The sequence below is a fragment of the Larus michahellis genome, chromosome 1, assembly GCF_964199755.1.
Source record: "Larus michahellis chromosome 1, bLarMic1.1, whole genome shotgun sequence".
Taxonomy (NCBI): Eukaryota; Metazoa; Chordata; class Aves; order Charadriiformes; family Laridae; genus Larus; species Larus michahellis.
Genome location: NC_133896.1, coordinates 129,188,069 through 129,204,695, shown reverse-complemented (window position 1 = coordinate 129,204,695; position 16,627 = coordinate 129,188,069).

Below are 16,627 nucleotides of genomic sequence, written 5' to 3'. Positions count from 1 at the left end.
CTGTGACTGACATGCCAGTGAAAAAGAGTGTGCGTGCGAGTGTGTGTGTGTGTGCGCGCGCACGTGTGTGTGTACAGAGGGGAGAGATAAGAAAGGTGGAGGGGAAATCAGGCGGATAATGGTTTTGGTTATGGGAAGAATTGCATTAGTGTGAGGCATACGTGGGCAAATTCATCCCTGGCGTAACATCGCTGAGCTCCTGGAGACAACATCGGGGATTCATTTTACTCACGAAAATAAGGAGCCGGTCTACCCTCATTTGTCAAGCACAGCACAAAGCAAAGATGTGAAGAACCCTGTCTGGGGTGGGGGCGGAGGTTTCTGTACGTTTTGGGAACCCTTCGCGTCTGCAGCGTTCTGGTGTCCTGAAGTAATGGTCTGCCTGTCCGTGTTCTTCTTCCGCTGGGTAATAATAAGGGAGTTAGTTAGCAGACAGATGCTAAACCCGCTCTTACTGCATTTAGCATTTCAGAATAATGAATAGATTTGCAAATGATGTTTCAAGGCTGCTGCTTTTTCAAACAATGGCATCGCTAATGTTCCCAGCTCCTTTGACTTCGCAATTGTCTTTTTCAAAGAGTAAAACGTTACAATTAGCTTTCTGGGGAGGGCAGAGGGGAAATGTCATTTTAAAGTAATTTCAGGAAGTACCTTTTATAGGGAGAAGCATGTGCTGATAAACTACTCGCCTAAACCCTCCATTGAGTTGCACCGTGCCGGTGGCACTGCTCTGAATTTACACCCGTGTAACTTGTGAGCCGCCCTCCTAACTTCCGTGGAGTGGTTTCTTCCCTGGTGGGCTTTTACCCCAAGGCCGATGAGCTCAGACGCTGGTCCTGAGACCACCCAGCGTGGAATTTGCCTGAACTCTTACGTATTCAGCCTCAAAATCTTGACAAATCTCGTCCCGGGGATCTGAAGGTCACCCTTCCCTAGAGCGAGGTGTGTGACACCGCAGCCAGCAGCTGAAAAGGCACCTTGTGCTTTTCAGAAACCCGAGCGGCGCTCGCCTCTTTTGCGCTCTCCCGCCGCTAACCCGTCTTTAATATGGATCTAATTCTGCCCTCCATCGCAGGGCCGCCAAACCGCGTTAGGCGCTGCGAGGAGACTCGCCGCCTCTTCAAGCATGATAAACTCTTGATTGCTTCCCCGAAGCTCTAATGAGCCCGCGTGGGCTGGGCGTGATTGAGAGCTGCCGGAGCCGGGGCGGCCCGCAGCCGGGGCGTGCGGTGAAGAGGGGGCTGCGGCTGCTCCTGCTCCTCCTCCTCCTCCGGGAGAGGACGGGGAAAAGGAGCCGCAGGATCGAAACCCGCCGTCAGCCCGGGCTCGCTTGCTTTTCCACTACCAAAACCCTTCTAAATTGCCCCCAAAAGGCGGCAAGGGCAGGAGAGCGCGGCGTTTCCCGCCGCGGCCGGCGGAGCCCCGGGCGAGTAGCCCACCCTGGGCCACCCTCCCGCTCCCTTTCCCGCATCCCTCCCTGCCATCCCTGCCCCCTTCTTTCTCAGGGACAGCCCCCCCCGCGACACTCCGGGGCTGCGCGGAGCGGAGAGCGATGCTTTATCGCACCTCTGCGTGAGCCAGACTGAAAGGTTGCAGCAAAGGTGGGACGTTTTAATGATTGGTTGGCACAAGGCAGTGCTTATCTCTTTAAGAAATGGAAATGAGGGCTAATTAGCATATACTGGTTGCAATTAGCATATAAGTCCCGTTCGGGGACTTGGAGGAAGGAAAAGGACCAGGCAGCAACTTAATGGGATTTTATTAGACGAAATTAGCCACCGCTGAACAGTCATAAAAATATCTAAATTATTAGTAGCTCTGCAATTTATTGTGAGTGCTTCCCGGACATGCTAATATCTACTGGGTCTGCGTCGCGCCTGCTAATCACAAAAACAAACTGTGAGACAAGTATAATCTATCTGCTGTACATTGTTGTGCTATTGTAGGCGCAATATGACAGCTTTATACAGATATATATATGCACGTGTGTGGCTTGGTTTGAGGGGTACATTTTTGCTAATGCCTTATGAGTTATGTAAATGGAATACGTTTGAGCAAAATGACAAACTGGTCTCTAGAGAAACAATCTCACCTATAATATGGGGCGGGGGGGGGAAGAGAAGGCTGAGGCATACGGCTTTTGTTGAGTCAGAATGAAATGCAAAACCCCTATAGTCATGGCAATTACATGCATTCAGAGGCCAGAAGAAAAGCCCTTCTGTATAAAACGGTGATCTCTAGAGACAAAAAGGATATAAAACCCCCGGTCAAATATATGTATTTTTAACACATCCATGCTTTCCTTCATCCTCACGCAGGTTAGATGCTCTTTTTAATAAGCACCAACTACAATATCCACTTTAGGTGGGGTCCAGTCATTGTCTCTCTCCAAACGCGATGAGCTAAGGCTAGATGCTGTGAAAGCGAGGTGGTAAAGAATCAGCATTTTTAATTTATAGTGAGAGGTCAGGCAGACTGACCCAAGATAGGGTGTGATGGAAAGTTTGCTGTGAAGACAGGAAAAAAAATCCCAATGATAAGAATAATTATACTGTTCTAGCCAAGCTCCTTGCCCAGTGTTTGAAGAAAAAAGTGGTTCCTGCAAGCTTCTCCTATTGAACATATACCAACGTAGGACTTCTGGGCTGGGTCCAGCAGAAATTTAGCTAACTGGTAGGCTGCGGTGCTGTGAGTGGGATGACACCAAGGATTATCCCCCTTGTCTTTTTATGAAACCAAGGGGAATTATCCCATTGCCAGGACTGGCATGAGCTCTTGACACCTGGTCATGGCTGTTTTCACTGCAAGTAGGACCAAAGAACAACCCAGGGGAATGCTGTAATGCACCCTTTAGGGGTCTGGCTCCTTGTGTTAATTTGTAAGTGGTGCATTGTGTCATATTATGTATGCAAGTAACTCCATAAAAAAAGGTCACGTTTGTCTCAGGTTGGCAAAAGAATTGTAGAGGCTAATTTAACACAAGCTAATAAGGTTAAAAAAAAAAAGAAAAAAATAGATTAAAATAATCTTAAATGGCGGGTATAGCCCACCCAGCCTCCCATTTTGGAGTAGGATTTGGAACAACTTCTCATTTCATCTGTTTGATATGTTCAGAGCATGGTGAGTGTCTCTGAAATGTTGACTGTGGTGCCTGATGAGGAGCCCAATTTACATATTCTCAATTTAATCTAAAGTAGGTGCTAATTGATTACTGCTGAATGTCAGCACGCTCTGATTATCTGTTCAAGATGCTCTGGAAAAGAAAAAAACCTACAACCTGCAAGTGGGAAGGGGGGGGTTGAATTCAGTATGCCATGGAAAGACTGTTTACTTTTACCTGGTATTATATAAAGGTTTTAATTATCCAGGCCTGAGGCTGTTGAGTGACTGCTGCTTTGTCATGTCCTTCCAAGGCAAATGAGACAGATACAGGATTGTCCTTGCTTTCTGTCCTGGATGATTTTTCTCAAACTAGACGTCTCTTCTACAGGTTTTTTCTCATCTCCTCCCAACCTTGTCCTTAACAGCTTCAGACTTCAACCCTGAATTTCCTTTCCCCGACTTTGAAGGCACAGTATGAGGTCAGAGAAGGAAGGTCAGGCTTACGTTTAATATACGGTGCTGGATTTCAAGAGAACACGCCATGAATCTCAGCAGCTACGTAACCTCTGAATTTTGGACTGGGAGGAAAGCAGTCTGTAGCTGATCCTAGCTCTGCATGCAACTTGGGCCAAATCCCATATCTTCTTTAAATCTCAGATTCCACTCTCATGACTTGACTGTCTCTTCTTTGTAGGCAGCAAGGACCATCTCTCGCTATATTGTTGTACAGGGCTTATCATAAGGAAGCCTTGACACATAGGCTGATGTAACACTACTAATCAGACATTTCCAGTCAGGTGCGTTACAGCTTTTTACTCTCATACCTCATACATTATTTTGGAACTCTTCTTTTGCTGAGACCTGAGCTTTTGGGGTTGGCTTGTTTGGTTTTGGTGAGCTTTCTTATCTGGGCACTGAGCCCAGCTTTAATTTGTTTACATACTTTGTAGCATGCCAGATTCTCTACCTAGAGGTAGGTATCTATCTATTATTTAAATAAATACCTACACTGTGCGTGAGGAATGAGTCACCACAAACAAAAATTAAAAAAAGCTGAGCTAGATGTAGTGTGGAAATGCTCTCTTACATTTCTTTTTTTTTTTTTCTTTTTCTTTCCTGTTTGTGACTGGCTACAATTAAGTAGCAAATTGGTGCTTCTTTGGATCACGACAGGATTAATCAACAACACTCTAGCGAGGCCGTTTTTTCCTGGCTCAGTCTTGGTATGTGGGGCTATTTCCCCAGTAGAAGTACCTTCCAGTTTAAATCCTGTCATGCAGAAAGCTTTTTCTTCATGTATGCTCTCCCCCTGAGGTTTCCACGGGAGCTCTGCCCTCCAGCTTTTCCAATTCAGCATTCACCATACGAACTTGTGTGTTTGGGAAGCTGCCAGGGGATGGGGAGCTGAGGCAGCAGCCAGTGCCGTGTGGAAGCGTTGTGGTTTTTATTTCTTTTGAGCAGTTAATCTCCATTAGATTGCCCAGGTCCTGTTATGCATCTCTGATACGGATAAAGGACGGTGTAGGAAATGCTGTCATTAAGAAATTCCACTTTCTGTTAGTGCTGTTAAGGTCTGAATGCTTGAACGCTGTTTAGCTATGTCAAGTAGTAGCTTTAAAACTATTTAAATATTATTTATTTATTTATGTATTTATTTTTTTTTAATCCTGCAGTACTTTGGCTTCCTCCCGTGCATGCATTCCTGATATGCTTTGGTCTACCCCAGACACTTGCCTGTCTGCTTCCAGCTCCTTCCAGTCTCCCCTAGAGGGACCAACCCACATTGTCTAGTGCCCAGCAAAAGTATTGCTGCATCCCAAAGCCCAGCAAAGTCATCCCTGGTCCTGTCCAGAGCTGTCCCACAAATCTCCCCAGTGGCAGGTTTTCGCACCCTGTCTCTTCCTCGGTGCCTGGCTTGTCCCCTCCCGTTTTCCTCCCCGGCTCCCTGTTGCGCTGACACACTTCCATGGTTCCTGGGCACCAGGTGGCCTGGGGGCCTGCTCCCTCTCGCCCCCATCCTAGCCAGCAGGGCTGGGCTTTCCCCAGGGGAAGTGAAATGCAGGCACGCCTGCCACAGCTTCATTCCTGTCCCCGCTCAGCTCAGCAGAGGAGGAGGACGAGCCAGGCCTCACGAGGAGGGTACACCCCCACCCCACCCGCAGCCTTTGGTCCTGCTCTCCTCTGTCTTCCAAATAACACAAGGCCAACAGCCGCCGGAGCTGGGAGAGCCAGGAGAAGAGGAGAGGTAAAGGCTTGGTAGTGTTTCCCCAGTGCCTCTCCCCATCCTCAGCTCTGTGCCTGCTCTCCTGGGTGACCTGTCCCCAGCTGGAGACCTGCGTCTTTAGAGGGACCCCAGGGAGGGAAGTGCTGGCCCAGCAGCCCCAGGTACAAGGGCAGTATCGCTGGGTGGCCTGGGGGAACCCTGCGCTCCCACGAGCAGTGTGCTGCAAGGGTGCGTGTCCCACCTCACCGGTCGCTTTTCAAATACAGCAGAAAGGTGTGAGATGTTTTCTGAAGTCATTTTCGTACTTTCTTTCTGGATCTTGTTCCCCTTCAGCGGGGACATCTAACCAGGAGCAGGGGCTCAGCCTTGGCAGGCACAGGAGGAGCTCCGCTTGGTCCGGCTGTTCCTTTGTGCAGGCAGGGCATCCTGCCGCCCTCCGTTTCCTCCCTTTGGTTAGGATACGAGACACCCCGTGTCTCCACGCGCTGCCCCTGCCTTTCCTCGCTTTTCATTTTCCCCTATATTTCCGTCCCTCTTCTCTGCCGTTCTCTTTCGCTTGCCTATAGCCCGTGCTCAGCGCTGCCCTCCCCTCAGCCCCTTCGACCCTCCTGTCTCCCCTGCCGAGCCCTGGCCCCCCCCTGCCTTCCCCCCGCCCCGTGCCCAGCACCTCCCCAAAGCCCCCTCTCCTCTTTGGGCCCCTTTGTTCTTACAGTTGTCTGTCAGCTGGGCCTTCATTTTGAAAGCAAATCAAAGGCAGTCCGTCGTGAGAAGATGGAGAAGTGGCGAAATGACTGGGGACAGGAGGAAGCTGGGATTAGAAAACCCTATTTTTGTTCTCACTCTCTTTCTTTTTTCTGGTTTTGGCACAGGTAGTGCCAGAATAGTAAGCTGTGTAAATTCTTCTTTTCTCATCCTAAGGAAAGACCAGTGCCTGTTTTATCGCAGAGAAAAACCATTCCAGCAAAAACAGGAGCACGCTATATGTTTTGATTGCAAAATGCTGCATTAGAAGAATTAATACAAATTTCAATGCCAAGCTGAAGATTTCAACAAAATACTCGGCAGGAATTGCTGGAAAGCATAATTAATAATTAGTTATTATCCTATAACTATCACAATAATTAATGCGCAGTGTTTCGCTTCACCAGTTTTTTTTCAAAATATTTGATTATTTCTGCCTCCACGGTGCGAATTTCAGGTGGTGAAAATGAGTTGCTTTGCACCGGTAGATCTCCTGAATATGCAATGAAGAAACCCACAGCAGGCAGGAGCCCCAGCCAAGGCGGAAGATGAGACGGTGAGCTGGGAAACAAAAGGTGAAGGAGAGAGGCAATGAAAGCGAAGCGTTTCATACAATAGCTAAAATACAAATCTCCGGAGACTTAAAGATATTGCATGAACATCAATTTCGCATGCCTATTGTCTGAGTGGTATTAGCGTGCATAGGACTCGCTGCTGCCCCCCCCTACCCGCTCCCCCCCCCATCCTCTGAGCGAGGGGAACATCATGGCAAATTAGGAAATAGCATAATTGAATCAGCTCCAGCGCATGACAGGGCTTAAAATCCACCCGGACCAGGCCCTGAAATGACCACACGTCCCAAGCATCTTGACATCCCGCCTTCCCCCCCCTTCCTCCCCAGATCACTTCTGTGAGTAAAGCAAGCAAGATTTAAGCAGCGGCAGGAGATGGTCTAGTCGTGGATTTCATTAGTGGTCTCTTTTGCCATCTGTGAGACTTTATGGCTAAGAAGCTGGATGAAACAGCTTTCTAGAAACTTCTTTAGGCAAAAGACAGCTAAAAAAATGCGAGTCATGCTTATGCTGTTTACAGAGAGCTTGTTTTGTCCTGAGGAATAAAACAAAATGCCAGTAGTTTGCCGCTGAGATAACACGTGAGAGTCAGAACATGCTGCTGCAGGTGGGAGAGGTACTGTTCCCACCCTTCCCTCCCCTTTTGCCCCTACGTAAAAGTTGACAATTAGTTTTTACTGCACATACATGAAGGGAGATACATGCTTTGGCCTCTATGTGAGAGCAATAATTCTCTTAAATTGATGTGTCAGCGAACTAAAACTCAATATTTTTTTCGCACAGTGTATTTTGCAGTCAGAGGACCTTCACTAATCGGAATAAAGCAATTTGGCTCCCTGTCATTGCTCACTGAAAACATATGAGCTGGTTGGCACGTATGGCCTCCTAGATTTATCAGTGTCTCCCATCTAGTGCATGGGAGGTTCAGGGCTGCAGCTCAGAGAGGAGTGAATTTTTATGAATGCTTTTTTCCCCTCCCTGAGAATTCCCAGAGCTAGATTTATTCCTTAGTTTCAGAAATATTTTATTTATTGTCCATATCCCATATCCTCTTTAGGTCAAACCAAAGTCATATTTTACATTTTTTATTTGTCTCACTATGTCCTTATCGCGTTGTTCATAAAATAGAAAGCGCAACAACCCAAAATTTTGGAGAAGTGCTGTTCCCATAGCTCTCCTTTCCTCTTTTTTTTTTGTGAGAGTGCTGGGATACGAACATACACAGCTGTCCTTTCAGCGGGACCTGTATAAAATGGTTTTGCTGCATCACGTTCGCGAAAGACCAGCTTTGGTGTCACGTCTTTGTCGTGCTGCCTCTAAGGAAGTCCTCACCTCCCTCCCAGCTGAACTGGTGCAGCTTATACCGGTGCTCTGCCAGGCTAGATGGGGTAGGCATGTTTTAGCAGTCAGCCTTTACAGCGTGATTGCACTAGAATGTGCCCTTTTGCCTCACTGACTCTGTACCCTGTAGTCCTCCTCTCTCGTCCTCCTCCAAAGAGCAGCTCCAAGGACTGCTCTTTGCCAGCTCCTGAACTGTGCTTTTGCCTAGAGGAATGTTTCTCAGCCTTCGGATAACATGAACCACAAAAATGTGCTGGGATCCCACTGCAACCACCATATCGCACCTCTAGTTACAAAGAAAGGGATGTTCCTCATCAGCTGTGGCAGAAGTTGGTTGATATGTAAGTTACTTCAAAGTCGTGCCAAGGAGAAGGCCTGGTTGGGGTAGAAGAACTGTTTGAATGTCCAAACAACTCTTCCAGTGCTTGCTCATGACATAAGAGGCAGCCAGTCGGGGCCAGCCTTCACTGGGGAGAAGGAATGTGGTTGGATTCCCATCCTGGGCTTGTGCACAGCCTGGCATAGGGCTGGGACCAGCAGTGTTGATACCACCACGGTGACAATCCTGTGTCTATGATGGCTGTATCCAAGGCCTTGTTCCTGTCCTCTGTAAATGACCTTAGTGTCAGATGGGACCTAAACCACAAGCGCCTTAGTGGGAACTGGGAGAAGATGTTTTAATCATGGGTGAAAAAACTTTTCAGTGTATGCATTTGATGAGTTAGTTTCTTGCCAACTACTGTCCTAAAACCTCCTCTTCTCTTAGACATTCCCACCTGAAGGTAGAAGTACTTTGAAGGCTGGCTGCCTAGCTGGCTTGGCAAGAGGCATGTGGACACTTCTGTCCTTCTGGTTATGGACTTTAACATGCCCACATGGTTGTGAGAACATCAGCTGACTCCTGACCCACACACGAGGCTTAACAATGCAGGCGAAGCCTTCAGCTAGGACATGCCAGTCTGGAAAGTGGCATCTGTAACAGCTTGGAGTTTTCCACAAAAGAGATGTGACTTTGTGCTCAAGATAGAAGGGGTGTGTTCTGTCCCTCCCTTTCAACCTTTCCCTGGAGATGACCTGCTGGCCTCAGCAGCTGGGGGAGGACATGCTATCTTTGGCTTCTCCTGTCTTTTTTTCCCATCTTCCCCTGGCACGTTGTGGAAGGAATGCTAAGAGGATTGGTTAATAACCAGAGAAAAATGTCCCAAGCCTTTGGAAGTCCATTTATCCTTTTAATCACACTTTCTCTAATGAGCTATATTTTTCTTACTTATAATTTCCTTTGTTCATGCCCATTACGGTGTTATTCACAATTTTAGCTCAAACAATACCTCTTAAATAAGAGGATAATATTAAGTGCAACAGCACAAGGAGGGGAGGCTGCTTTTAAAAACTGAAAGTACTGCTTGATTTCCAATTTCAAAGCATTTAATTTCACCTGGTCCACACTTTTAATATTTTCCAATAAAATAACTAGATGGGGGCACATTAAAATGGTCTCAGTTGAGCTGTTTTAATAAAAGGAGAAAGTTTAAAGAGCTCGACCATGGATGAAAAGCTATTTAAAGCAGGCAGGTTGGATATTTCTGGCATGGATGCATGAGGTATCTGTCTCCACCTCTAATTAAAAGGTCTATATTGTTCAGTTCTACAACACTCCACATGACAGACATATTAAATACCCGAGAGACCACCGTTTTGTCCTTGTGTTGCATGTCACCCTCATAGCTGCCCCATACATGTATATATAACCGATCCTGCCTGCATTCACAGGCAGTTTGGTGATCCGATCTTTGCGTCTCACAGTCCTGCCAGCCTGGCAGGGCAGGTGCAGCCTTTGAAAGTGAGTTACTGTGGGTAACACTGAGATCCTGGGAAAGTGACACAGTCTTTCTGCAGCACAGGTGGAACCACAGAGTCCAGAACTGGGAACCGCGTTAATGGGATGAAGAAAACTTGCTTCATTCGGCATCCTTCCATGTGAAATTTTCAAATTGGCATTTCAGGGGGAATTACACTGAGGAAAAAGAAAATGGGTGCTTTTCCTGCAGTTGTTGGCCTACCAGAACTAGCAGGGAGCTGGGTTTGCTTGAATGGGGAGCATGTATCACTCTCTCTCTATCTGAGCAATTCCCAGTCTGTGGGATTCTGCTAAAAATAAAGCCAAAAAGGCTATCCAGTGTGCTAATAGTCCGAAAACCCACATAAAATACTCATGCATCAGCCTTGGTGCTGTGACTTACAACCCCACAATCCTTTGTAACATGATGCCACATTTGTAAGCTATGAAACAGCTAGAGTGCTCTCTTACAATTTTCATCTCTAAAAAAAGGGAAACCAAAAATGATCTTACTTTTTGAAAACCTGGCTTAAACAGGCTGTAAGTAATGAACAGGCAGTTTTCTATTTTGCTAGGCACAACTATTGTGTATCAACAGGTGGAAGGTGTACATAGTGTTTTAAAGTACGTTTGTCTCAAAGTGCAGAGGCATAGGTTTTGCTGAACTTGGTCAAGGAGAGAAAAATGTGAGTGACTATAAACCTGCACATAACTCTCTTAAGAATTTGGCAGCAAATATGGCTTTCACCAAGGGTTTCTTGGTGAGGGAGAGTTTTGGAATGACCCTCAAAAGGATCCCTCTTCTTCTATGTAAACAACCATCGCGAAGCATGATGCTGTTTGTGGGTGATGAGACATCCATTGTGTAATTGCACAGAAACAGTATTAGTATTCTTACAGAAATGCAGTTACTGTCTAGAAGGAATACTCTGATGGCAATAGCAGCATTAGAATTCTTCATACACAAAGGAACTCATTAATTCTGGCATCAAATAAAAAGAGTGGGTAGTTAGTTGTTTTAAACCCCATTTCACAGCTAGGCGTAGAAACAAGTGTGCGTAAGTGATATTATGGAAGGAAAAGGTCAAGTAACTTGTGTGAGGTTAGACAACCAGGGGAGCGGCAGAAGCGAGGAGTTACATAGTCTCAGATTCCAGGTTGATCTTCTGTTTATTAGATCATATTAGATCTTGAAGACTGCCTGGGTGTTGGTATGCTTCTATTGGCCATTTCAACTGCATGTTATTTCCCCATGGTTTTTAATCTTATCCTTTAAGGCCAACATTTGTTGTCAAAGATTATAACAATGTATAACAGATTACATTTTAATGGAGAATTCCAAAGTAATGAGGTTATGTTTTCCTTTCTTGTCTCTAGTCTCATTGCTTCCAGCGCAATCTCATCCAGGATAAGTACACTGGAAATGTTAACAGGCAAATTGCTGTTGGGATTTTAACCACACCATCAAGGAGCAGTGCCATACACCTTTTTCTGTGTTTGCCTCTCTGAGAAGAGCTGCATTGGTGTGGGAAGCTCTGAGACAGTATCTTTGAAAGGGATCAAGGAGTGAGTGGAGGGAGAGGAAAGGCAAAATCACAGAAAGGTTGAAGCAGGAAAGCAACTCTAGAAACTGTCTAATGCCAGCCCCCTTGGTCAAAGCAGGGTCACCTACAGCAGGTTGCTCAGAGCATGTCCAGTCAGGTTTGGAATATCTCCAGGGATGGAGACTCCACAAACTCTCTGGACAACCTGCTGCAGTGTTTAACCACCCTGACAGTAAAAGTGGGGGTTTTTTATGTTTAAATGGAATTTCTCTCTTGCCCACATTACCCTGAAACCCTTGCTTGCCGTCCTGTTCCATCGCTTCCTCATTTGATTGCAGGTAATCATCTCTCTCCCATGCCAGTCCTAGTATAAATTGCTTTTCACCATGTTGGCCAGCCTGTTGACAAAGATGCATTGTCCTACTTGATCAGGTGGATCCCATCTCTTCCTACCAGTCCCTGGTCCTCAAAGAGGGCCCCCATGATCATAAAATCTCTGTTGTTGATGTTAGCTGCATAACCAGATGTTGACACACAGAATCTATCCATTCCTCCTCAAGCCCTTCCCCCTTGCTGGCAGGATTGAAGAGAAAACCAAGCTTAATATGCTCCAGGTTTCTCCTGGCCGTACACTGGTGTCAAGACTGAAGAGTAGGAGGTATAATAATTGGAGGGTCTGAAAAACCTTGATAATGTCTCCACAACGTTCTGTATCCAAGGCCTGAGCAAACAGCAAACCTCTCTAGATGATGGATCATGTTGGCAGGTGGGCACCTCTCTTCCCCATGGCAGGGAGTCACACACTACTGTCACTCCTAGCTTCTTTCTGGTGCTTCTAGGTAGTTCAGGCTCAGGCAGCTCAGGTGTTTCATGGAACACAACTTCCAGCCTCTCGTCTGCTACCAGCGCACTGATTCTGGTCTGAAGGTGCAGTTCTGTGGGTGGAGCAGGAGTCTTCCTCTTGGTAATAGAAGTCACCAGCTTCCAGCCTTTGCTATCACAGGGGTCTCTTATTTCCCAAGTCCCTAAAAACAGACTCAGCCTGTGCCTCCTTTGATACAATTGCAGGTTAGGGCTATTTTATCTGCAGGGTCTCACAGAAGATCCAGTCACTCTCCTTTTCATCATCTCCAAAGCTGCATGGGACCTCCTCCTGCAGCCTCTTTACTTGGCAACACAGACCCTCCACTAGTGCACACCTTCTATAGGCAAGGCATCACTGCCGCCCCAGCCTCAGCAGGAGGCCCCAGGCATGCCTGCGGCTCCAGGCCTGCAGAGCTGCGTCCTCCTCAGGAACTTGGTCTTGGTTAGCACCTCTAATGTGCCAGGGGTAGCAGCTCCAGTGGATGCTGAGGACCGGGCCCTGTGGCATGGCACCACTGTTGCTGAGCAAGGAAGTCTGTCCCCGGCGGAGTTTCTGGCCTCCTTCGGCACAGACTACTGGGCAAACACCTTCTCTGCTGATGTGTTCAGCTGCAGGTGGAACACAGCACAGTTTAACTGAGTCTAGTGAGACTTGGTAGTGGATCTCAGTGGTGTTCAGTGTGAAACAGCAACTACAACGTCAGAATGCTCCTCTTGTTTTTCCTTCACATGATATGAAAAAAATAATCTCATGAACTCCAGCAGACAGTCACTGAGTTCGGGAGTCTTTTTTCTTGTGTCGTCTAGCCTGCTGAAGAGAAACTGCTGCAAAACAACCAATGTCCCTACCCGTAGCCCTTGAATTTTCCAAGGCAGCCTCTCCTCCTTCTGGCGCCTGTCTCATGCTGCTTGGTTTGAGATCTCATGAAATCACAGTTGCAGGCGGTATGATTGTTCCTTGACATGCAACTTCAACACTGGGGAGGGCACTACCCCCTCCTGTACTTGCTCCATATTCCTGGTTGCGTTAGTTCTCTGCTCCATTTAGCGATGTGAAAGGTAGGAATGGAAGTGCTTTGAACAAGTCCCAGGGGCTTCAGAACAGAAAAAGGGATACATCTGAGAAACGGGAGAGTATCTGAGAAGAGAGGAGTTATCAGCATGAGAGACCTCAAGCTGAGTGACTGAGAGTTGACATTCCTTCTATTTATTTATAAAATTTGTAACTGTGGAAATTAGCCTTAGAAGCTGTAGACCCATTACTGTTAGTTTTATCGTCCTTCTAAGACATACCCTGAGGCATTCCTGAAGATTGAATCCTATTGTACTTTGCAATAAGCCCATAATTGATTATGCTATGGAGCTTTAATATGGGTTGAGAAATGGAATCCAGAGTAAATACATTCAGAATTTTGCTAGCAGGCCAAATTTAAAACTGGTTTTCTGAACCTACCAGGATTATTCCTTCTCAGCTAATGATTTAATTTGAACTAGCCACCCTGAGAGGTGCAGTGTGTGCGTAAGTCCAGGCTATCTGCTTGCTGGGCTTCTCTAAAGTTTATCCTGTCTACTTCACCTGTAAGTTTGTAAAGATAAAATTAGATTCTAATGTTATTCATTATAGGATATTTTAAGTCCTGCCGGGTGCTTCCTCCAGTAATGCTTCAGATGCCTGTCAATAATGCCATCCACACACAAATTTGCTGATTTCTTTCATTTCTGAAAAACAAGTATATTACATCATATTCTCAAAAATGAAGGAGAACTGAATTAGGTGATGGTGGTAGTTTGTCTTTATATTTCTCTGCTTGAAATATAGCCCATGTAGCTTCCTAGTCTTCCTTAATTTTTTTTTTTTACTGGTTCACTCATTTGATGAAAATCTGTCCTTTCTAAAAGAAGCTTGTTCATTTTGCTCATTAATGATGAATGAGAGGGATGTTGGTCTCTTCTCTCCCTTTCATTAGAAAGGTTCCTCTTTCCTTTTCTCAGTTGCTAAGGACCATATTATTTCCTTTGATATGCAGGTGGCTCCTGCTGACTATAGCTAATTCCAGGGCTTAAAGCAGGCTAACTTGTAGATCTGGTAGAAATTGAAGTTTCTTAAAGCACATCATTTGCTATCTAGGAGGGATCCTACACAAGCAAAGCCAATGATGTTGGTACAAGCAAAAGAAATTTTCTTCAGAAGTGACAGAATTAGCACTCTTTTCTGACCATTTTAAATCCTGGATTTGTTTCTGGACCTGAAATCTCTAAGGAAAAATTTGTTTGTGAGTTTCAGTCTTCAGAGTTGGTTTAAGGTGGGGTTTTTTTGATTCACAATATAAATTTATTTGAAAATACTCCTCATGAAACGTTGTTATTGTCTGTGTGTGGTCTTAAGAGAAAAAATAATTAGTTTCATATTTCCCACTGGAAAAGAACTCTCTCTCTCTCACTTTCTCTATTTCTCTTTCTCATCAATAGCTAAAAAATTGGTTATTTCCCCAGAACTAGTACACCACCGTGTCTGCTCCATTAAGAAGTGATACATGAGGATTGTGTGTTTCCATGGACAATGTGCTAATTCTGGTAGAGTCTCCTTTCACATGTTCTTACCAAATGTGATACTGTATTTTTGTTTTCTATGACCAGGTAAGAGGAACAAATGCAAATTAAAGAGACAAAAATCTGTCATGTCAAATTGGAGAGAGCTGCAACGAAAGAGCAACTTTATTTCATGGTTTGAGCTCTTCCTTACTTAGCTCCACCATAGAAGGACACATGATATCTTTGGCACATAATGTTTGCAGCTGCACGTAGGTCAAGATGCAACGCTAGACATATGTGGGAAGACAACGCATAGGTCATGAGGAATACATAAACAAAAAACCCTTAACAAAAGCTTCTTTAGCAAGTATAGCAATATTGCATTGGAATCAAGCTTTGGATCAGCTGGCAAGTTAAAGTGAAAGTGAATATTGGGTAAATTTTGTAAGAAAGACCTGTTCCTCCTAACACTGAACTTGGTCTAAGTCTGAAAATGCATACTTAGCGTTATGCAATAAACTTAAACTTTAATGTTATCCTTTCTCACTTTTTATCTGCACTTTCATTGCTCCAGGGAGACCTTGCATGTAAACTACCTAATTTTTGCTTTGGCACTGGGAGGTTCCTACCTCTGCATACAATAGCTCTCTGCAAAGCTTTGCCATATGAAAATGTTTTTCCCGTTTGAAAACACCACCCAGAGCTGTTTGAAACAGGAGTAGATGATGTGATCATTAAAACCTGAGGGTTTCGCGTCTGTTAAGGGAGTTTTTGTTTCTGCTGCAACGGAGGGTTGACTGCAGAGATTCTGGCAGAAAAGGCTTGGTGGTGTGAGCAAATGCAGATCAAAATGTAAAATCCTTGCCATCTGTTTTGTACGAAGGAAGAACTAGGATTTGGAGGGCAGAGTCTAGCAAAACTGTTCCTTGTAAACTGTACGGCTTCGCTGGATGGAGTGACAAAACGCTGCATGGAGATGAGGCACTGGTGACGTGCGACTGAGCTGAGCTCAGTCCTTGAGAAATGGAGCTGGCGTTCCCTAGGACAGCTCTCCTCTGGTTTCTGTCATACAGACCCTTTTTAACTTTCCAGAAGGCCTAGACACAGCCCCCTGCAGTGATTGTGTCCCTTGATTGTGTTGATGCCTATTACCAACGTGGATGATCTTGCATCGTCTTTGCGGCATGAGAGGAAAAAGAAATGGCCCCAGCACTTAGTGTCTTGGCATCTTGCTTGTGTAGGGCAGCGATTCCCTATCTTGCAAAAACTCATATAGGGACAAGAAACTATTGATAGGCTGATAGATGATACTGCTCTTCCCTGTGGGACGCACTAACTCTCAGATCTCATGAGAGTCATGCACACACACGCACATGCACACACACAGGGGGTTATCTATGTGTAAATATGTATGTCTGTATTTAAAACGCACAAATTTGGAGGGAGAGTGAGTAGCCTTTAGTCCTTGATGTGTTTCTACATGCATCTCCAAGGATGCCCAACAATGTTCTTTACACTAGCATCAAAGAGGAGATTTCTTGATTTTGAAAGCGCGGACTTAGAGCTAAGAATTTTGATTCTCATTCTCATTTGTAACTTGGCATATTCCCCCCCTCCCCTTATTTGTTTGAAGTGGGAAAACAGCACTGATGAAACAGTCTGTATTAGAATGATATCTTTCCCCCCTCCTCCATACACCTCGTTGTAATTCATCAGTGTGTTTATGAGGTCTTTATTAAGACAGGCCAGATTTATTTTTCATTTGTGTTAAATTGTTTATGCCCTTTTAAAAGTGCACTGTATTCTCAACATTGGGCTTTTGGTTATCTGCCTGACAATGATGAAGTGTTATGTTCTAACAAGTGCGTTA